Here is a 23,778-nt window from a genome sequence, read left to right as displayed (position 1 = left end):
TCTTCCAGCCTTGCGATCTTGCTTCAGGGAGTCTCGGTTCATGTTTCTAACGCTCTCTAAATTGATGATGACGTGATTCTGAGATTTCAGGTTTTTGCCTCACCAAATCCATGATTCTCAAATTTTGGGATTCTGTGATTCTAACATACTATGATGTATTTAACAATACATATCTTTGTTCAGCAACTCTTCTCTGCAGGCACACTCCCAGGAGCTACAGGTCCAGGAGAGAAAAGATGACCCCTGTTTCTGCCTTCCTGTAGCTCATGTGGCTGATGGGGACACAGGTAAGCACATGGGCATACGTGATACATAGTGAGCCTCCGTGTGGGTAGGCACAGGAACCGGGGTGGGGAGGGGCTGGAAGTGGAGAAGGAGGCACAACTCAGCCTCTTTGAGAGGGGCATGAGCAGAAGTGACTTCCCAGAGGAGACGGGAAGAGAGAGGGAAAATCCCAACCAGAGAAGGGGGCACTGGTGCGCGCTGTGGTCCAAGTGGAGGGAACAGCAAGTGCAAAGGTCCAGGGGCTAGGAAAAGGGAGAGAGAGTGGCATATCTGGTAAGATGAGGTCGGTATAGAGTTGGTGGAGGGGTGCTGGAGAGGAGCAGAGTCGCAAGAGACTATGGCCGGGTGACAGAGGACCTAGTAAACCATGTCAAGAAGTTTGAACTTTATCCTGAGGGCAAAGGGAAGCTAGTGAAGGGTTTTAAAGGGAAGAGTGGCACAGTGTGCTTAGTTTGGAAAGGTGGCTCAGCTGCTGCGTGCAAGTTTGGAAAGAGGAGAGACCAGAGAGAAGGCTGGACCGAGACCCCAGGTGAGAGAAGAAGAGGCCTAAACAGATGGGAGAGGGCCAGAGAGAGATGTTTTATCTGCAGTGTGTTGAAAGGACGGGGGGTGTGGATTATAGTGGTAACCTGTGAGTGCGGAACTCCTGGACTTGATGACTCTCTGATTCTCAGATCTTGTGCTCAACACTTCATAATTCTTTGTCACAAATTGCTTGTTGATATCACTATACATTTACAATCCCTGACCTCACACTGCCCTGCATTCCTCCTTTCTGAGCCTGTTTCCCCTGTTTGCAAAGCAGGGGATCATCAACACCTTCCTTGAAGAGCAGCCAGGGGAGTGAGAGCTGGTGTGTGGTCAGCACCTGCATGAAGTAGGCGTTTGGTCCCTGGTAGGTATGTTTGCCCTAAGCGCTTAACATACAGGCATTGTCAGGGAAGAACTGGGTCTTGAGAGCACAAGAGAGATCAGAATTGAAGAAAAGAGGCAAGGAAGAGCTTTGTTTTCATTTGCTCCTAGCTGCTCCTGCTTCCCTGCTTCTGGCTGGGCGTCTGGTTCCTGGATTTGGTTATTTGCTTCCAGGCACTGACAGGTGTACCGGTGGGCTGTGGGACTCCCCATATCTGTAGCTTGCTGGCCCTCCAAGCTCCTCCTCCTGGTTCCAAACTCCCCCAAGGGCTGCAGACACCAGCCAGGGGTAGCCAAGAAGGACCTGGTCTTCCCTGGGCCAGTCTGAGCCAGGCCAAGTACTCCCTAACTTGCTCCCAACCCAGCCCACCCTCGAGGCCATACTATAGTGTTCCCTTCTTCCTGACTGTTCTGTTGACTCAAACAAGAGCAGGCCTTTGGAGACAGAAACCTCATTTGTCTCCCCAAAACAACAATATGTAGTCTCTGGAACCACACCCAAGGCTTACGTGTGCTCCCGTCTTAAAATGTGTTTCTGGCCAGTGGTTCAGCTTCAAGTCAGTTTAATCCATAAAACACAGTTGAACAACACAACTGTAGGCAAACCCCACGTTGGTGGCTGGACCCTTGGAGACTCATTCCTTGCCTGGAGGAGGAAATGGGAAACCACACAAGGTTTAGTGAAGGGTTGAGCTTAGACTCCAAAACCAGAACTCTCCGTCCATTTCTTTACCCACAGTAGGGGTTCCACAAACATCAGTGAAATTAAGTCAAGTTAGAAATTTAAGTGACACACGTCATATACGTTTACCAGCTAGCATTTGCATTACTAATTCTAGAAGGTGATAAGAGACCTCAGAGAAAGGTGGCCTCTGGGGAGGTGAGCTGGGTAGGGGGGGCCGGGGGGGGGGGGGGAGGAAGACCTACTTTTCATTTTATGCCCTTTTGTACCATTTTGAATGTTTTATTTTCATCCGGTGCTCGTAGATCAGAGTCAATCAATCAAACAAACAATCATAATTAAATAAACAATTAAGCGAGCCAGGCTCTTTTGTAACTCCATGCCTTTGTACATGCTGTTCCCTCTGGCTGAAATACCCTTTCCCGGTTTGCTCCACCTGGAGAACTCCTATGCCAGTAACAAGACTGAACTCAGTTGCCCAGTGTCTGGGGCCTGTTGCCATGTCCCCGCGATGGTTATTTTCCATTTGCGCATCACCTCCACATGTCCTCATCTGCCCTGCTCTGTGTCCCAACAGGCACCCATGCCTCCTGGCTTCCCACTGGGTCCCTGGATCCCATCAAAGGGAGGACTCAGTATTAGATTAAAGGGCAGGAGGAGAAAGAAATGGGGGTGTTTACGCTCCCCATCTCGCCCCTGTTTTGCCTTAATCTTAACGGACTGCATTTCTCCAAGGTCCCCACTCTTGTCTTGGTCTGGCTTCTACAGTTCCAGCCATCTCTGGGAGTGCTAACACTGTTCCCTCTCTTGTTCCTTCAAGCCTTGGGGTGATAACAGCTCCCCACTGTTTCTAGTCCCTGGGTGCCTCCATATTCCTTAAAGTTTCCCTCAGCCTGTTCACGCCTCTGTAAATACGTCCTTCATTAAATTTGCTTCAGTAAAGCCAGTGCTTCTCTACCTGTAATAACGTTGCCCCTAAGGGGACAGTTGGCAATGTCTGGAGACACTTTTGGTTGTCATTGCTAGTATGGAGGTAGCATTCTTGGCATCTAGTGGGTGGAGACCAGGGATGGTGCTGAACATCCTACAGTGCACAGGACGGCCCCCACAGCAGAGAATTGTTTAGCTCCGATTAATGGCGCGAAGTTGAGAAACCCTGATTTACACCTTTGAGATGCCAACTGCTCCCTGCTTGGAGCCTAAGAGTTCATGGCTGGGGGGGGTCTGGACACCCGCTGCCCTCCCTACACTGTGATCTACTCATTTACATGCCTGATGTTGGCTTGCTCTTAATGGCAAAGAGATGAAGAGACCCAGGCTTTGTCTTCAAGCTACCTCCTGTACCGTGGGGAGAGAACCTGGTCAGCTGGGTCCCTCACCAGACTCGAGTCCTTGAGGGCAGGGTCTCTGTGTCATTCACCACATAGCCCCAGCGGTAAGAGACATTTGCTGATTGAATCAAATAATCCTTCAACAATGTCTTAAAATAGGCTACAGAAGACAAGGGACTAGACTCAATGACTAAACAGGACCCAGGGAACCTGGGTGGTTTTCTCTGTAACAGAAGTTCCAAGGAAACCACAGTTAGGCAAACATATACAGAATGAATGAATAATGAATGAATGATAGGCCTGGAGACACGGGTGGGTGGGCAGGATAAAAAGCAAGAAGGCAAGAAAGTATCTCATCTCTTAAGTGTGTATCACAGTAGAACCCACCTCCTAAGATGACTGCCAGAATAAAATTAATGGAAAGCACTCAGTGTGTTACTTAGTGCCTGGTGAGCACACACACAAAAAACCCAGTATCTATCAGCTATCTGGAGGAAGTGATGGAGGAGAGGCTTCAAGGTGGGGGCTGGGGAGGAGCGCCACTAAGAGGGGGCTCCTTTACACCTCTGGGCATCTATAAGAGGGGCAAAATACAGGTAAGATTGGTGCTTTGCAGAAACTGTATCATAAGGGATGCTTTAGGGGTTCCACGACATGTGACCCTAATACTATTTTCAAGATCAAATCTATAGGGGCACCTGGGTGGCTTAGTTGGTTGAGTGTCCAACTCTTGGTTTCAGCTCAGGTCATGATGTCACAGTTCGTGAGCTCGAGCCTTTCGTCGGGCTCCACGCTGACAGTGTGGAATCTGCTTGGAATTCTCTCCCCTTCTCTCTGCCCCTCCCCTGCTCACGCTCTCTGTCTCTCTCTCTCAAAACAAATAAACTTAAAAAATTAAAATAATAAGTAACTTATATTGAATACTTATTATGTGCTCGGTGCTTTCCTAATGACCTTATAAGAATTATCTCATCTACTCTTCATAAGAACCCAGTGAGAGAAATATTATCAGCATCCCTCTTTGTCCAGTGGCACAGAGAGGTTCTGTAATTGCCTGAGGTCACACAGCTCCTGAATAATAGAGCCATGATCTGATTCCAGGTTGTCTGGGCCCAGAGCACCCATATTTAACCGTGACCTCTATTACACATATGACTATATTTTAAAAGAGCTTTTGAGATGAGATAATGGCAATAGTAGTAACGATGAGGAGGAGGATGGAAATATACATTTAAAACATTTTTTTGAAATGGTGATAATGGCAATAAATTTTTTGAGCACTCAGATGTGAATTCCAAAGTTCAACCCAGTGGAGACAACTTATATTCTAACCTGGGCTGCCAGATCCACTATTGTGTGGACCTCACAATAACGAGCCACCTCTGCTGAATTATAGCTGGAGTGGAAGACTCGAATATTTACAGGACCAGCTGGGCTATGTTGGTGAGTGAGGTGGGCCTGGGTGTAGTGCAAAAGGGGGTGGTGGGGACTGTGGCAAAATGGGAATGGAATGCACACAGTGACTGGGAGCAGCCATCCCTCAACTCTGGGCATGTGAAACTGAGGGCCCAGTAATGGCAGACCTTCCAAGAGAAGCCGGACATCCACCGTTCACAGCAACAAATTTAGTGAAAACAAAACAAAAGCACTAGGTGCATGAAACAAAACTTATCGATGGGTCAAACCCAGTTCCCTGCCCACTATGCCCCATGTGCTGTTTAAAAAAAGTCACTATTTGAAATTATGGCATATTCATACAGTGGGACAGAATACAGCAATGAGAATGAATGAGCCCTAGCCATAAAAAACATGGATGAATCTCACACAAACATAATTCAGACACAAACGAACACCCCCTGTACATTCCAATTCCTTTTTTTTTTTTTTTAATTAAAAAATGTGTAAGGTTGGGGCACCTGGGTGGCTCAGTCGGCTAAGCGTCCGACTTTGGCTCAGGTCATGATCTCACAGCTTGTGAGTTCGAGCCCCACGTCGGGCTCCGTGCTGACAGCTCAGAGCCTGGAGCCTGCTTCGGATTCTGTGTCTCCCTCTCTCTCTGTCCCTCTCCTGCTCGCATGCTCTCTCTCTCTCTCAAAAATAAATACACATTAAAAAAATGTTTAATGTGTATTTATTTTGGGGGGGGGGAGGGAGAGAGGAAGAGAAAGAATCCGAAGCAGGCTCCAGGCTCTAAGCTGTCAGCACGGAGCCCGATGCGGGGCTCGAACTCATGAACCGCGGGATCATGACCTGAGCCGAAGTCGGACGCTTAACCGCCTGAGCCACCCAGGCGCTCCTGTACATTCCAATTTCTATAAAGTTCAACAACAGAGCAAATTCATGGAGGCTGTTAGGAGTCAGGACTGTGGTTACTCTTGTCAAGGGTAGTGACCAGCTGAAAGCACAAGCGGGAGGGACTTCTAGGGGGCTGGCCGGGTTCTAGTCCTTCATCTGGGCGCCAGTGACAAGGTGGGGATGGTGCTCTCTTTGTGATGATTATTGAGCTAACGTGGGCTTTGTGCACTTTAAAAACGTGTATTTTTTAACATTTATTTATTTTTGGGACAGAGAGAGAGCATGAACGGGGGAGGGGCAGAGAGAGAGGGAGACACAGAATCGGAAACAGGCTCCAGGCTCTGAGCCATCAGCCCAGAGCCTGACGCGGGGCTCGAACTCCCGGACCGCGAGATCGTGACCTGGCTGAAGTCGGACGCTTAACCGACTGCGCCACCCAGGCGCCCCAAAAACGTGTATTTTTTAAACGACCTAAGAATTTCAAAGCGCACATGCACACAGATTGTTACCATTTGGAAATACTTGTCTGGATGGAGCAGGATTGCGTTTTGATATGAAGGAAACCAAATGCTGGAATAGTTGGATTTGGGAGGCTGGCTTCCCTGCAGGAGGCGTCTGCTGGCTCTTTGATGGATAAACACAAATAAAGCAATCGTCAGGTGTGCCCTGTCTTGAAATTAAGGGGTTTAATAAGACGCCTTTGTTTTTCTCAATGATTGCTTTGTATATCTGTGCTGAGAATCATGTCTGTTTCGTTCGTCTGGTTTACCCAAGTTCTCAGGTGTTTGAAGTTATAAAAATAACTTTGTACACATTTTACATATCAGGCTTTCATGGGAAGCTTAAGGTTCTAAAATGCTGCCTCTCAGAAGCAGGCTCCCGAGGCAGGATGGCTTCGGGGGTGATTCACCCACGGGGATGGGTGGCCCGGGAGTGCCGGCACTTGAGGACGGAGGGAGCACGCAGGAGTCACCGCAGCCATTTCTCCAAGGGCGTGTCTCCATTTACAAAGGGCCTTTTCATCTTTCGTCATCCCTTCAGCAAACATGTCCAAGTGCCCACTCTGTGCCAGGTTACAGGGTGTAACGTTCATCCAATAATCACAAAGATGGAGCTACCAACAGTGGCAACAGTCGTGAGAGCACGGGCCGGAGACCCTTGCTGGTCTCCGTCCTGCCCCCCAAACCACCCAAACCCGCCCCTTCTCACGACCCCACTTGGCCACCCTGGCCTGGTCTTCACCATCCCCAACTCTGCAGTCGCCACCTCGCTGCTCTCCCTGCCCCACTTGGACCCCTAAGTCCATTCCCCACAGTGTTTTTTTTATAAAGAACAAATCAGAAGACCTCACCTCTACCCTACCCCCAACTCGAGAATTATACCCACGCCGCACAGAGTGACACATCTCCTCCCCACCAGCCCTGTGTGGGCCCTGATCACCTCGGCTCTCCTCTCTGCCTCCCTCCAGGCATGCGGATCCTGCCTCAGGGCCTTTGCACTTGCCCTTCTTTCTGCCTGGATTCCTCTTCTCCCCCATCTTCAAACGGCTACTGTTTCTCGTGATTCAAATGTTGCCACAAATGTCACCCACCCCCAAACAACTGGCAACATAGGAGCCTCTTTGGCTGGGTGTTGTGTACTGCCTGAATTTTGTACCATGTGCCTGTTCAAATAAATTGTTAGTTCAAATCCAAGTGTCTCCTTGGAGAGGCTTTTCTGGAAAATAATCTTCCCCGCTAGAATTTTCCCTTATGAAGTACTAATTGCCTTGGCTTTTTTGTTTGTTTTGGTTTGTTCTGTTTTTAATTTCTTTTTAGTTTATTGTCTATTTCCCCTTCATGACAACATGGGCTTTACCTTGTCTTACCTGCTATCCACTATAGTCCTGGCCCATAGTAGGTGCTCAATAAATATTTATTGACTAAGTGACCAAAAGAAGGGAGGCTGGGAGGGAAGGAAGGATGCCTGCGACGGTAATGGAGATTTAACCCGACAGAGCTGGGGGTGGGAGGCTTGGTCTTAGCTCCAAGCAAGGGGAACGGTTGGCAGTCGGAGGGCTTCGAGAAGGCTGGGCTGATGGGACTGGAGACAAGAAGGCCAGGGTGTAAGGCAGGCAAGATACCTATTTTACAGATCAGGAATCTGAGACTCAGCAAGGGTAAGAGACTTAACCAAGTCATCCAGTAGGCAAGGGTCTGGGTTTAGAATTCAGGTCCCAACTCAAGGTCAAATAAAACCTCACAGTGATTGAACATGTGTATGTACTAACGTATGAGATGGGTACTATTATCATTTCCTCATTTGACTAATGAAGAAACTGAAGCACAGAGAGATTGAGCAACTTGCCCTAGGCCATCCAGCTTGGCAGTAGCCAAGCCTAAGGCCTTTCCCTGGCTCCCAGTGGTTCCCAGTTTCCACCTCCCAATTCTCCCACAGCCTCTGGCCTCACACAAAGTTCCAGTCTGGACACGGAGGGGCTGTGAGTTTAAACACTGACCCTCTCTGGAGCTTGGGGCAACGCCAGAAACCTTCCAGGACGTGGGTTCCCCTAACTCCAAACCAAAAGACAGTACAACTAGCCCTACCTTCAGGGCTGCTGGGAGAAAAAAAGTGATAAAAAATAATTATAGGACTAGTAAGTGATAAAAATAATTGTAGGGCTCCTGGCAAACAGCCTGAGCTATAGAGATACTGACTAACGATAGCAGGAATTTATGGCCCTGTGGGCCCAGTCTTTTAGAGGCTGGGGTGATAGGAGCCGGGGTCATGAGTGGGGTCATAGGCAGAAAACTCCCAGCAGCCCCTTCCTATCCTAGCAGCCCTGGCAGGGAAGCAGAGGAAGCAGAGCTGAGCGCTCAAGAGCACAACCTCTGAAGCCAACACGTCGCAAGCTAGCTGTCAACTCTCCTCTGCCTCAGTTTCTCTAACCCGCAAAAGTGTCCAGCGGCGGCACCTGGCACACAGGGCTGTGAGGAGCACTAACTGAGGAAACCACTAGAAGGGCACCGATACAGCGCAATTGCTAAGTGATCCTTCTCAGAAAATGCTCCGCATATGCGCACTACACCTGCTTGCGGTTTTACAGTCTGATTTTTAAATAGACCCAACAAGATATTGTAGGCAGCTTTCCACGTCTGCAAGCTCGTTTCTGAAAGTAAGGTTTTAAGGGCTGAGCAGCTCACTCACTCCAGAGCCCCCTCCTCGCTGCGGATCCACACTGCGCCCTCTAGAGGCTGTTTATTTTCTGCCTGCGTCTGCCCTAAGAGCTTTCTGCAGATCCCTAAGGCAATCCTAAGGCATTGAAACCAGGCCTCACGGACAGCAAGGCACTCAACCGGGGTCGCAAAGCTGGGTCGCAAAGTCTAACATTTAGACTCCAGAGGCAGAACTCAAGACTGAGAAGCACGGAGAAATTCAAAAGGGTTTGGAGTCAGGGGGACATGACTTTGAATTCCCGTTCTACCAGTACTGACTGTCACCTTGGGCCAGCGCCTTAATCTCCAAAACATGTTTTCTCATCTGTAAAACGGGACTGCTGATAGCCATCACACAGCGTTGCCACAGAGACTGCTCCAATCTGGCAAATAGCTGCTGTTTCTGGAACGGTAATGCGTGTGGGGCTCCGTGTTAGGTGCTTCTCAGACAATATTTCATTTAACCAATAAGCACAGGCAAAGCACCTTGCAGGCAAACAGCAATGTTAGCTCTCCTCGAATGAGCATTTCATAAGGGCAGGGGCTATGGCTGTTTTGCTCCCTGTGTGACTTCAAGGTCTAAAACAGTGCCAGGTGCACAGTAGATACTCAACAAAAATTGTTGAATGAATAAAGGACTCGAATGTAGCCGATATCAGTGACGAAAGGGCTCTGTTACTTACTGGGTAGATGTAAAGACTCAAGCCTCTACACCTCTGAACTTCAGTTTTCTCCTGGGTCTAATGGGTACAATGACACTGGCAGCATTTATTGAGCACCAACTGTGTGCTGGGCCCTGTTCTAAGTGGCTCATATCTCCAAGTGGTAATACCCCCGTTAAACCTTACAACACTCTTTGAGGTACTGTGATTAACCCATATTAAAGTTAAACTAGCAGAGGCTCAGGGAGATTGTCACTTGGCTAAGGTCTCATGAATAGAAGAAGTGGAGCTGGAATTCAAATCCCCGAGGCCTCTGATGCACCTGCAGAGTGCACCTGCTGAACACTTCTATAGTGCCTTTCTTTATTATTATTATTATTTTATTAAAAATTTTTAAGTTTATTTATTTGTTTTGAGAAAGAGAGAGAGCAAGCAGGGGATGGGCAGAGAGAGGGAGAGAGAGAATCCCAAGTAGGCTCCACGCTGTCAGCACGGAGCCCGATGCAGGGCTCAAATTCATGAACCATGAGATCATGAGGAGAGCCCAAACCAAGAGTTGGATGCTTAAACGACTGAGTCACCCAGGTGCCCCTATAGTGCCTTTCTAAGAGTGACCCTTCCTCCCCCAGCAGCAGTAGAAAGAGTAAATACACGGAGGTATATTCGTAGAGGGGAAATACTACACAGTAATGAAAAAGAGTAAATTACCAGTAACTACAACAACGTGAGGGAATCATACAAGTACATCGAAAGGAGCCAGCTGCGAAAGATACTAGAGTTGCCAGATAAAATACAAGATATTCAGGTGAATTTTCATTCCAGGTAAACAATTAATTTTTTTTAGCATAAATATTTCCCAGGGGAAATTCCAACTTAATTGGCATTCTGTATTTTCATGTGCTAAACGTGGCAACTCTAATATTATATATGTGTGATTCCACTTATACAAAGTTCAAAAGCAAGCAAAAGGAATAAATGGTGATAGAAGTTAGGATAGCAGTTGCCAGGGGCGGAGTAAGTAGAAAGGTTGTAAGAAAAGTTATGTATCAAGGCGCCTGGGTGGCTCAGTTGGTTGAGTGTCCTGCTCTTGATTTCGGCTCAGGTCATGATCCCACAATTTCTCTCTCTGCCCCTCTCCTGCTCATGCTCTCTTTCAAAATAAATAAATAAACTTAAAACAAAAAAGCTTTTAAAAAAAAGCGCTGTATATCTTGATCTGGACGGGAGGTTACCTGTGTATACACACTTGTAACAATTCACCAAGCTGTATACTTAATATTTGTACATTTTACAAGTTTTGTGAATTGTGACTCCTTAAAAAAAAGGTTTAAAAATTTTAAAGAGCAGTACACCCTATTTAAACAATCTTTAGTAAGAGTATCTGATGGGGTGCTCAAAAGGATAAAATGAGATAATATCTTAGCACGTTTTAGGAGCTCATATTGAGAACTCAATGAATGGAAGCCACTGTTAAAAGTGACAACATTCATATTATTATCACCCTCTTTTGTGATTTTCTCTATTGCAGATTGATTGGAGTGCCCTCAAGTGTCTACATTTTGTCATAGCACCTCAGTTACTGCAAAGAATACCCTTTTCTCAAGTTTGGAGTCTCAATTCTGAAGGGCAGTGCTTTGCTTTTGCTCCAGAAAGCAGAAGAAAGTACCCAAATTCACATCAGACCAAGGCTCCCAAGTCCAACTCTAGCCCTGCCCATGGTAGTCCCCTGAAGTTTGTGAGAAGACAGGCAGAAGGGGACGCACAGGGCCCTATATTTCACTGTCCGAGCACAATTGCAAACTTCTTGTTCCCAGGAACTCACATGATCATATTTGAAAGCAGCATTGGACGGGCTACACAAGCTTTCATGTCAACAATCACGGCCGCTTCCACGTGGGTGCTTTCAGTGGGTGCTTCCTATGTGCCAGATACCATGCAAGGAAGGAGATATATGTCCATTTTCCCCCTTTTTAATCCTTAAAATGACCTGTGAGGCACAGATTGTTTGTAGCCTTTTTTCCTCTTAAGAGTATGCCTTGGGCATCTTTCCATGTCAATAAATATAGCTGTGGCGGTAAGTACTTGATTCAAAGGCTGAGAAACTTAGTCAGCAGCCACTGCCCAGGTAAAGATCAATAATAGTTAACATTTATTGAGTGCTTTATTACACACCAGGCCCTACGCTAATTGTTTAACACGAACTATCTTTCATTTGATCCTAGAGGCAATCTGGAGGTAGCTTCTAGTATTATTCAGATGAGGAATCTGAAGCTCAAAGAAGTAAAGGAACCATCCAAGGTCAGACAGCTGGTGTAAACGGCAGAGCTGGGATTCAAACCCAGGTGGGTCTGATTCTGGTGCTGGGCTCTCCACCAGCATATGGGAAGGACAATACGGGGCAGAACACAAGGGAAGGTCCCAGAGTGGAGAAAGGAGCCACTGACAAATCCTGAAGGCAGAAAGGCAGTGTAGACCGAGGCCAGGGGAGAGGCAATTTCTGAAAAGCCCTAGATCACCATGGAAGGGATGGAAGGCTTCCTGGAGGTGATATCATTTCGACTGACTCTATGTCTCCAGCCAAGAAAGGAGGGCTTTTAATAACTCCCAGCTCTTGAGTGGTTTCACATCAGACACACATGGCTTCACATACTAATTGTGCCACTCTCTAGTTGAAACACACACACACACACACACACACACACACACACACACACACACACAATATTGAGGTATCATTGATGTACAATAAACAACTCCTATTTAAACTGCATGATTTGGGCCACCTAGGCAGCTTAGTCGGTTAAGCATCTGACTTTTGATTTTGGCTCAGGTCATGATCCCACGATTCGTGGGTTCGAGCCCCACGATGGGCTCCATGCTGACAGTGCAGAACCTGCTTGGGATTCTCCCTGGGTTCTTTCTCTCCCTTTCTCTCTCCCTCTCTTTCTGCCCTCCCTCCCCCTCAAAATAAACATTGAAAAATGGCATGATTTGATGGATTTTGACATACGTACATACCCACGAACCTACCACCACAATCAAGATGATGAATATCTCCATCACCCCGAAAGTTTTCCGGGGCCCCTGTGTAAGCCATCTCCTCCTAACCACACACACCCCACTCCCATCCCCATGCCACCATGGTAACCATGGAGTACTTTCTTTTCACTCTAGATCACTTTAAATTTTCTGGAATTTTATAGAAATGGAATCATACAACGTGTACTCTTTTCATCTGGCTTCCTTCATTGGGCATCATTATTTTGAGATTCACCCAGGTTGTTACACACATCCATAGTTTGTTCCTCTTCATTGCTCTTTTTACTTATTATATGCATATCAGTTCGTTTACCACATTTCCCCGGGGAAGAACACTGTTTTCCCCAGTTTGGGGCCATTACAGATAAAGCTGCTAAGAACATTCAGGTGCACGTCTCTGAGTGACAGATGCTCTTGTTACCAGAGGGCAAGTGCCAAGGAGTGTCATTGCTGAGTCATGTAAGTGTATGTTAAACTTCTTCAGAAGCCGCTGCAAACCATTCTCCAAAGTAGCTGTGCTGTCCTGTGTCCCCACCAGCAGCGTAAAGAGTCTCAGTTGCCAGGGGGAGTCTTCTCCATCTTAGCCATTCTAGCCAGATGCCCTAGTGTTTCTCAACCTGCAGACCCCACTGGTGGCCCCTCAGCCTTTCTGGAGCCCAGTTTCTTCATCTGTAAAATGGAGGGAATCGTAACAGCGTTGAAAGGCAGTCAAGCTGGCACATAGGCAACACAGCACAGGGACTAGCAGATCGTCCGTGTTTCCTAAAAGCTGGCCATTTTATTAGTTGGCCCCCGGCCATCCCATGGTCTGGGGCCTTACCCCAGGACACACCTTCAAACTGGGTGGTAAAAGCTGCCTCCTTTGTATGGAGTCCATGCTCCCAGCCTGGAGAAAAACCAGAGCAGCAGGGAAGGTTCCAGGCACTATGCTGGTGCTGTGCATGGCTGAGCCTTATAAAGCCTCAAGGTGAGTGGTTGTTTTTTTCTTTTTCTAACTTTAGATATGACAAAACTGAGGTGTGGTAACCAGTCGCTGGCCAAGGTCACACAGCACTTAAGTGACTGTGCTGGGATTTGAACCTCGGTCAGTCTGCTTTGGGGGCTAGAAGAATTGCTAATGGCATACCTGACCAGCAAAATGGCCCAGTCACAAAAGTACCTCCTGAGGCTCAGGGCCGTCTTTAGCCAGGTTCTCTGGAAACAGAGTCTGAGGCAGGGACTGAGTGTGTGATTTATTTTTTTTTAATTTTTTTAATGTTTATTTATTTTTGAGAGAGAGAGACAGAGCATGAGCAGGGGAGGGGCAGAGAGAGAAGGAGATACAGAATCTGAAGCAGGCTCTAGGCTCTGAGCTGTTGGCACAGCTCACAAGCAGCAAGATCATGACCTGAGCTAAGTCGGACACTTAACCGACTGAGCCACTCAGACACCCCAAGTACATGTGATTTATTAATGGGGGAAACTGTAAGAGAAGGAGGAATGCAGGATAGGAAGGAACCGAGCAAAGTCGTGCTCTCACATAAAGTCCTGTGAGGGGGCTGGCCTGTTGTACGTCTGGACGTCTGTCCGTTGGCTGTGAACCACTCTGTGGGTGAGGAGGGTAACCTGTTGGGTGAGGTGACTTCTGAGGTCATAGTGCTCAGGAGGAGACACAGTAAGGCATTAGAAACCAACAACTGAAGCATCTAGGAGGATGGGTGTGCTGGCCCCATAAAGGAAGGGCTCCAGAGGTTCCCAGAGGTACCCACACACTTCTAATGAGCCAAACTCCAGAGCGTTCGGGAACATTCACTTCCAGGCTTGTTTTGGAGAATTGTCCACCTTGCTGTAAGCAGCATGTTGAACAAACCCGACCTGTGACATAATCAAAACACACCTTTATTTTTGTCTCCCAATGTCCCTTTTAATATTAATTCAGTGAAGTGACATTTTCTTTGCCACTAGGTGACAATTCATCCCCCGTTACTTTTCTGCTCATTCTCAAGACACAGACAATTCTATAATCACTTTAGGTCACAAACACAGTAGTGATTTAGAAATTAGAATATCCAGTAAAGTCATGAATCAAAACTCCCAGCTTGATTTGGGGTTAAAGCTTCTCCCCTCAGCCAGCTTGACCCTTCTTCGGTCTGGCAGCCTACCCACAGTGGGGGGAAGGCGGGGAAGGTGGCTCCTCTCTTTCTCATCCCCTTCCCCACAGGTGGGGGTGAGGGGGCTGGGGAGAGAAGGTGAGGGGAGAGGATGGGTCTCACTTGACCTGCCACCATCTTGGCTGGCTTTGAGCTCTCTGGTTCTAAGAGACATTTTAAGCTGCCCCTTTTCTGTCATGGGATGCTGTTGTGGGCTCATGGGGATGGCCCAATGCTACAGCCCCTTCTCACCCTTGACCTTGATGGATGCACCTCTCTTCCTAGGGGTCCCTAGCAACTCCTTTCTCAGCCCTAGGAACCTGACATCCAACCCTAGCTTTTTGGTGCTACTACTTCTCTGTGCTTCCACAAGGCCCTAGGAGACAGGACCCAAGCTGACCCTGTGCTCATGCTGGTCCATGAGGAATACTTGGAGAACCTGGGAGCATGGGCTGACCTCAGCACCTCCACACTCTCCAGCTCCTTCACCAGTGCAGCTGGGCAGCCCATTTCTCCCAACCTCTAGATGTCCCTGCCCACATCAGACCCCTGGGTCCCCACACAGGGGCCACATATTAAGCTCTTCAAATTGTACCCCCCCCAAGAGCCCCCACCACTCAATTCCACTCTTCTAAGAAGATGGCCACCAAAGGGTCGTTGTCCTCTCTCCCTGCCACAGGAGAACCATGGGTGGATGTCGGGGCAATAATACATATCAGGGTTTTAAGTGGTCATGGCCAAATTTAGCAGTTGTGGGCTTTGGACTGTACTCTTGAAAAGTTATCGACGGCTGTCACAACAGAGCATTTGAGCTACAGTGTACAAGTTACATCCACCTCCCTGGGCCTCTGTTTTCTCCTATCTTCATGAAGGTGACAATACCTACCTACAGTGTTGTTATGGGGACCGAGTGACATAGTTACTTTATAGTGTTGCCAGTATTAGGGGCACCTGGGTGGCTCAATCTGTTAAGCTTCTGACTTCGGCTCAGGCCATGATCTCACGGTTCATGGGTTCGAGCCCTGCATTGGGCTCTGTGCTGATGGCTCAGAGTCTGGAGCCTGTGGATTCTCTCTCCCTTTCTCTGCCCCTCCCCTGCTCATGCTCTCTCTCTCTCTCTCTCTCTTCCTCTCTCTCTCTCTCTCTCAAAAATAAAAACATAAAAAAAATTTATAGTGTTGACAGAACTGACTCTCTAGGATCTCACAGTCACAGACCTCCAACTCCGTCTCTGAGTGACTGCTGACAAGTGATTTTCCTCTCTTGGCCTCAGTTTTCCCACCTGTCCAATGGTACTCATAAGAGCCCCTATGTGATAGCATCTCCACAAGGTTGGTGGAGTGAATATATATAAAGTGCATAGCACAGTGCCTGGCATTTGGTAAGGACTCAGTACTGCTGGACGTTAATAATACAGTGGAGGGTGGGCCGGGTGGACTCTTAAGCTGGTACTTGTGGGGCAGGGGATATGGAGTCTCCACTCTTGCTGGTCCCCTACCATTCCAGGCCCTGTTTTGGAAATGCTTCAGCCCAGCTGGGGTCTGGGGCCCCTGGGAACAGATAGGACTGCCCGTACCTCCAAGCAGTCATGCTGACTCAGATTTAAAAATCAATGTGTGACCAGAAAAACACAGCTGGGCTCTCACCTCTTGTGGGAAATCTGCACAGCCAGCTGCACGCATGTCTTTATCTCAAGCTCAGAGAGGTGGCCAGCTCTATTCTGGGCCCTGATTCCAAGATTTGTGAGCAAAAAGCCTTGCACACAGAGTAACAGAAGTCTCTGTCTCCTTGAGGCATGCCAGGCCTATGGGTCACAAGCTTCGCATGACCTCGTGGTTGGGGTCAGGCATGTCTGGTGCTTGCCAAGCCCTTGACTTCTCCCAGCCCTGGTCTGGACACTTCTCAAGCCAAGTCAGGCTCTGGACGGCTGGTTGGGCAACCCATGACCTCAGACTGGGTCAGATCCATCAGATGAGCATCTGTTGAAGACTATGGAACATTTTGTTCTTTAGAATCCCAAGGACCAAAGAGTATGAACCCTCCCCATCCACAATTTATGCCCCCCCCCCCCCCAGCCAACTACCATTTACTCTGGGCAAGTTCCTTTGCCTGAGTCCAATTTTCCCACCTGTCAAATGCAAACCAACAAGTACCTTTGCCTGCCAGGGTTGTTGTGAGATTCAGGTAATGAGTGTCAGGGGGTGGCACACACTGGCAGGCACTTGATGGGGGAAGTTATTCGGGCAAACAGGGACGCTGGACCAGTATGTTATATATGCAGGGTTGGCGGCAGTGGGGGGGGGGGGGAGCATGGACTATGGAGGCAGAGTTCCTGGGTTCAAAACGAGGCTGCTGCACCACCTTCTGCATGACCACAGGTGACTTCTCTGAGTCTCCATTTCTTCTCTGTAAAATGGGAATAAAAATAATAGGGTTATGAGGATGCAGTTAGATGAGATGTACTGGGAACAGTGCCTGGAATGTAATAATCACTTAATAAGCATTAACTACTTTTGATGAGTCAGACATGTTGGTAATGGTGCTGAAATCACACCAGTAAGGCTGTTTGACAGGATTAACAGCGAAGAGAACTCATATTCATTGAGTACCTACTATGTACCAGGCCATATCCATATATTCAAACATATGTATACGGACACACACACACACACACACACACACACACACAGTGAGGTAGGTAGTTCTGTTTTCATCTTTTAAAAACTTTATGTTATGAAACAAATCACAGATGCGGAAAATCATACAAATTAAATTTGTAGCTTAGTGATTATTTCAGGGGCAAACGCCCTCATAACCAACACCCAGGTCAAGAAATAAAACTTTGCCAGTGACCCCAGGAGCCCCTCCATGTACCCCATCTCAATCATAGCCCTCCCCCCACAAAAGTAATTAGTAGCCTGACTTTTAGAGTAATTATTTCCTTGCTTAATCATTTGAGTGTGCATCCCTAAGATACTGTAGTTCAGTTTTGCCCATTAGAAGAAACTAAGCATGTGTTTTAAGCCATAGATTCCCCTTATATCTCTTTCTTTTCCTTGAAATGTATCTGTTATGCTGCTTGACCCATAGAGTTTCTCAAAGTCTGGATTTTGTCTCTCATATCCTCACAGTATACAGTTCAACATGGCCCTTTGACCTCTGCATTACTTGAATATTAGCAGCTGAGTCAGACCCAGTTTCCATCCCTCTGGTGTGATTATAGGTAGTCCTTCTTTTATCAAGAAGCACATACGTGGCTGGAATTTGCTCTTTGTTGATATTACCGGCTACTGGGTACAAGAGCTACATACATTAATTCATGGCAGCTGGCAAAATAGCAACATTGTATTATTTTGCCTTCCTGCATCAATTGTAGTAGTTTTATAAAAAAATGGTTTTCTTAATCTATTATTTGGTCACTCAGTGGTACAGTTCCAAATTGGAAAGGTGGGACAAATACTTGACTCTTTTCTTTTATTTACATAGTTTCCAAGAATATAATTTGGTTCTATGCCATCCTCAGAAGACGATCAGTTAGTGTGTTGGCTGAATGTCATATGAACTTATTGGAACGTGTTTGATGCATTTCAATCAATCGCAATTATTAGCTTTGTTGCAGCTGAAATTGTACTATCATCAGGTTGGTTTCTAAGTCCATTTGGTAGCCTCGATGGCTTATGGCTTACAATCAATACTAAAACTGGTTCTAGGAGATTGTCTGAGCTCAGAATCACATGCTCTGAAAACAGTGACAGCTCAGGCATTTCTGGCCGCCTTTAGCACATACCCAATGCCCAGATTTCTTTCTCCGGAGACTGGATGAAGCTTGGAGGGCAGGATGTTTGCAGCCCTCCAAACCAAAATGCAGAGCAAGCTGCCCTCCCTCTGGTGATCTTTCTGCTCTCGAGTGGGGTGGTCATCACAAGTTAACAGACGTGTCATGATCCAATGTACCAGAACTCTGCACATGCCATTCTACTGAATCCTTCTAAGGACCCTCTGGACAATGGGAACCACCTGCCCCCCATTTTACCCATGAGCAAATGGATCTTTTGGAGGGTTGTTCAGTGTGTGTTACTTCTGAGTGTCCAGTGCAGAAAAGTCAAAGACAGAAGTTCAAATCTCAGCTCAACCATGGATTCATCATATAAACATGGGCAATTTCTTCTTCTTCTCTGAGTCTGCTTCCCAGCCTGTAAGAACAAACAGGCAAAGTAACCTCTTAGGCAAAGTAAAGTTGGGGGCTGTGCTGTCATACAGACTTGGGCCCCAAACCAGCTCTTTCATTGACTATCTTGAGCCCCTAGACAAGTGACTTTCCCTTTCTGTAGAGGGGAAATGGAAAGATGTTTCCTCATCTGGACAGAGGAAAATCCTAGCTTGCTATTCACAGGGTTGTAAGGCATAATTGAAATCATACAAGCAAACTATTTAGTAGAGTGCCTGGTGTATATAATCCCTCAAAATATGAAAACTCTCTTTTTGTTAAGTATCTGAGACTCTTCTAATCCTGAGATAACTTGGTTCCATGATATGTAACACCAAGAGGAACCAAAAGTAATGGCCCTCAATTGAAGGATGGGGCAGGGACTTCCGGGGCATCTCTGAATCTTGTCCCACCCTTCCCCTGCCCTTGAGACCAGGTTCTAGAACAATATTCTTCTCCTCCTGCTGGCAGTATCTGGGATTGCAACCTGGATGGTACCACCAATGGGTCCGGGATCTGAGTGAAGGGGTTTATCCCAGTGACTAGGACAGCATGGTTTGAGTGTATTTATTGGAGAGAGAGAGACAGAGAAAGAGAGAGAGAGAGAGAGAGAGAGAGAGAGAGAGAGAAACAGACTGAGTGGGGGAGGGGCAAAGATGGAGAGACACAATCTCAAGCAGGCTCCGTGCTGTCAGCACAGAGCTTGTTGTGGGGCTTGAACTCACGAACTGTGAGATCATGACCTGAGCCAAGATCAAGAGTCCAATGTTTAACCCACTGAGCCACCACCGCTAGGACAGCATGGTTTGGATAGGATCATCCCTCGCCCTTTGCCACCAGAGCTGTCATTTGTAAAAACACTGTATGCCTGGCAAGGGCCAAGGTGTTTCCTCTTATGATCTTATTTAATACACTTTTTGCTCATGAGGAACCATAGGCTTTGGAAATTTGAGTGACTTGGCTACAGTCACATAGATGGGAACAGGGTTGCCAGATGGTGGTAGGCTGGATAATGGCACCCCAAAGATATTATTGTCCTATTCTCTGGAACCTGTTAATATCTTACCTATGTGACAAAAAGAACATTGAAGATGTGATTAAGTTAATGATCTTGAGATGGGAGATAATCCTAGATTATCTGGGTGGGCCCAATGTAATCACAGGAGTCTTTATAAGAGGGAGGCAGGACACATTGTATCTGTACTCAACGATAATGTATTGTACACTTTAAAAATTGTTAAAAGTATAGATCTCATGTTAAGTGTTCTTACCACAAGAAATATTTTTAAAAATTTCAAAGAGGGGTGCATGATGATCAGAGTCAGTAGAGATGTGCCAACAAAAAGTAAGGAGTTGAAGTCATTTCAGGAATGAGCTATGAGCTATGGAATGCAAGTAGCCTCTAGAAGCTAAAGAGGCAAAGAAATGGATTCCCTGCTAAAGTCCCCAGAGAGAATGCATCCCTGTCACCACCTTGATTTTAGACTTCCGACCTGCAGAACTGTAATCGAATAAATTTGTGTCGTTTCAAGCCACTATATTTGTAGCAATTTGTTGTAGCAGCAACAGGAAACCAATACATAGATGGATGGAGAAAAATAAACCAAACACAAAAAAATCAGGGTGTCCAGTTAAATTTGAAGTTCTGATAGGTAATAAATTTTTTTCGTCTAAGTATATCCCAAATGTTGTACAAGACATACTTACACTTAAAAAGAAATTGTTGCTTATTGGAAATTCAAATTTAACTGAAAGTTTTGTATTTTATCCTAGAAGTGGTGGAGCCAGAGCAAGAGTCAAAACTTATGATTCCCAGGCTCCCCCACTTTCCCTAAGAATCTGGGATCTGGCAGAAACTGCCATGCTTTTGTGGCCCTCGTGGATCAGTTCCTATCTCCCTAGAGCTCCTCTTGCCCCTGGGTTGGAGGAAGGAAGAGATTGTATAAGATCATCTCTTGTATACACATTTGGGCTCTCAGTTCTCCCAGGCCACAGAATTTCTCTCTAGTAATGGTTTTGTGTCTTTTCCCGCTTGAAAGAGTGACCCAGGATCTTTGTTTCAAAGCTGTAGTTGCATAAAATATATGGTGGTGGTGGTGGTTGCAGGGCGGGGGGGGGGGGGGGGGGTCAGGGTGCTGGGGGTTTTAATGAACGGGGATGGGGCAGCAAAGCCTTTTTCAAGCTACCACTTTCTGAAGGGCTTTATGAGTCCCAAAGCAGGAAACAAACAATACTCAATAGGGATTTCAAAGCAAGAATCATGTTACAGATGAGGAAACTGAGGCCTGAGGTAACTCAACTTCAGACCGATGTCCTCTAGGCTGGCATCTCCCCCTTTGCAGCAGCCAGTCCTGAAGCAAGAATCCTGGCATGCTAGTCTAAGAGGTCTGGGTTGGAAGCCCTTTACTTCACCAATTGCCAATTCCCCCTCCATGAAATACGGGGATTCCATAAATAGGATAATAAGACAATGGGTGTAAAACACCAGCTACACGGAGGTATGTTTTCAGAAATGGCAGCTTCCTTCCTTCTTTCTTTGGGCCTCCCTGACCCCGTCTGTACACTCAAAGCGGCTCAGGCTCCCTGACCCTGCCAACTAGCCTCTCCGCAGGCCTGAGTCCTCCAGAGCACAGACTTGGCCGCTAGGTGGGGACAGAGGGCCGGCACTGCGGCGAGACGATGCACATGCGCACTCACGGGCAGCGCCTCGCCTTCCCACGCCCCGCGTACGTCACTTCCGGCGCGAGGGGCCGGGCCGGCCGGGAAGGGAGTGCGGGTCGGTTCTGTGTGCGCTGCCGGACGAGGCTCCCGCCGCCGATTGACCCGCGCTCCGCCCCGTAGCCGGGCCGGTGAGTGCCCGCGAGACCGCCCGTGTGTCATGGGGGTCGGGGAGAGGGACCCCTGAGAGGGAGGGAAAACCGGAAGTGAAGGGACCCGAGGAGAGAGACCCCAGGAAATGGGACACCTGGGGAAGGGGTGACAGCCGGAAGTGGGGGGCCTCAGAAGGTTGTCGACGGGACGTGGGGTCTCTGGGGCTCCAGAAACGATGGCTTCCTGGCCTCTTCTTGGTGGGGTGGGTAGGAAGGCTATGGGTTCCAGGTGAGGAAGATTCCAGGCTTCACCGTAACAAATGGTGTTTGCACCCATCCATACGCCCATCCATCAGTTCATTCTGGAGACTGACTGAGTCCTGCTCTGAGCTGGACACTACCGAGGCCCTGGAGATTAAACAGGAAGCTCCAGGGGGAGGTAGAGCCCAGCGTGGGGCTAGACGCATCCCTGCTCTGCCTCACTAGGTGTGTACCCTCCAGCACATCACTTGACCTCATATCGTCCGCTAATATTTACAGAGCACCGTCATGTGCCAGGCTAGGCCTATAGCCTATGGACACTACAGTCTGTCTCCCAGGTAAGCACTCGATTGAGATTACAGGCATCTGTTGGTGACTCCATGGAAACAGCCCAGGGTGGGTCCTGTGAACCAGGAATGTTGTTTCATTCCTCACTTAGCATTCCTCCGCCAAGCCGATTCCACTCATTCAGCAAATATTTATGGAGCGCAGATTATGTGTCTGACACTTTGTTAGGTGCTGGGTTTAGGGTGATGAACAAGACAGATAATGGATGCTGCCCACAAATTGCCCACGGTTACAACAGAGGGAGAATGCTATGCTAAGGAGCTGGTGGGGAAGCTCCTACCCTGGCCTGGAGTTGAAGAAGTCTTCCTGCTTCAAGCACCATCGTCTCTTCCCTGGGTTACTTCTGTAGCCTCTGAATGGTCTCTTTCTTTGCTTCTGTCCTTATCCCCTTACAATCCATTTGGGAGACAGCCGGGTGATCCTTTAAAATATAAATCAGATCACGTCACTCCACTCAGATAGCCTCCACCAAACTCAATAACAGTCAAAGTTCTTACTGGCCCTCAAAGCCCTGTACCTATAGGGCCCTTAGTACCTCTATAAATTCATCTGCTAATATTCTCCACCTGGCTCGTTTGGCTCTAGCCAGACTGGCCTCCTGTCTGTCCTTCGCAAAAGCCAGGTGTGTTCCTGCCTGTGGCTTTGCCCTTATTCTCCAGATACCTACGTGGCTTGTTCCCTCATCTGCTTCGTTTTGCTCAAATGTCATTTAGGTGAGGACTTCTCTGACCATCCTATTTAAAATTGCAGCCCCAATTCCCAGGTACCTCCAAGCCCCTTCCCTGCTTTACTTCTCATCATAACACTTTTGTCTGGTAGATTACACAGTTTATTTCACTTATAGTCTGCCTCTCCCGCTAGAATCTAAGTTCAACAAAGGTACTTTTTTTTTTTTTTTTTTTTTTTTGCTTGTTCACTAGTGTATCTCCAGTGCCCGGAGGAGAGCCTGGTACATAGGAAGTACTCAATATTTGTTGAGTGAATGAAGTGGCATTTAAGTGGGACTTAAGGATGAATGAGTATTAGGTGAAGAACTGGAGGAAGAGCATGCTGATCACAGAAAACAGGATGTGAACAAGACAAGAAAACCCAGCTTTGGAAGGGAGTGAAAGCAGCTGGGTGGGGCTGGAGGTTAGAATGCAAGGGACAGAGCGGGCAGACCTAACATTTAGGGCGAGTTACCTGGTCACTGCCCACATGAAGAGACCCCTGAGATGGTCCTTGCTTTCCTGGCTGAGCTTGGAAGTCAGGGATCGGTGGCAGTCTGTGGACAAGACCTTGGGCTTTGGAACTGGGCAGCTGCTACCACCTTATTCCTGGAATATCTAAAAACAGCTGTTTTGTTTTTGTTTTTTATTCAATAAATGTATTAGTTCAGATCTTCCAAGAAGCAGACACCAGGATGAGGTGAGACAGGCAAGAAATGAATTTGAGGCAGTGCCTGTGAAGCATAAAAGGGAGGGGAACTGGAGAAGTCAGGGAGAGCCTTCAGACAATGATCCGAATCTACCCCCTGAGAGGGAGGTTTGGGTAGGAGGTCATGGACTGCAGTCCCACGGAAGTTTCGGCCAGGCTGATCAGGAGTCTTCAAGGCAAAGTTTCCTGTTAGAGGAAGCCCGCGTT

General features: G+C 47.5%; 1 protein-coding gene across 6 annotated transcripts in view; it reads left to right on the top strand.

The window, feature by feature from the left end:
• The first annotated feature begins 737 nt into the window (after positions 1-737).
• TTPAL (alpha tocopherol transfer protein like) overlaps positions 738-23,778 on the top strand; it is a 35,581-nt gene continuing 12,540 nt past the window's right edge. For 3 of the 6 annotated variants that reach the window (XM_040446983.1, XM_040446980.1, XM_040446977.1), the window contains exons 1-2: positions 21,469-21,585; positions 22,087-22,145. The gene's annotated coding sequence lies outside the window, so the exon portion shown is untranslated. Of the gene's footprint in view, positions 815-21,466; positions 21,586-22,032; positions 22,146-23,778 lie in introns of those variants that run through there. The other 3 variants (XM_040446978.1, XM_040446982.1, XM_040446979.1) reach the window with 3 other exon arrangements.

Source organism: Herpailurus yagouaroundi, unplaced genomic scaffold (assembly GCF_014898765.1).
Source record: "Herpailurus yagouaroundi ecotype Mexico unplaced genomic scaffold, PumYag 196, whole genome shotgun sequence".
NCBI classification, from domain to species: Eukaryota; Metazoa; Chordata; class Mammalia; order Carnivora; family Felidae; genus Herpailurus; species Herpailurus yagouaroundi.
This window is presented reverse-complemented; position numbering and strand designations above follow the sequence as displayed.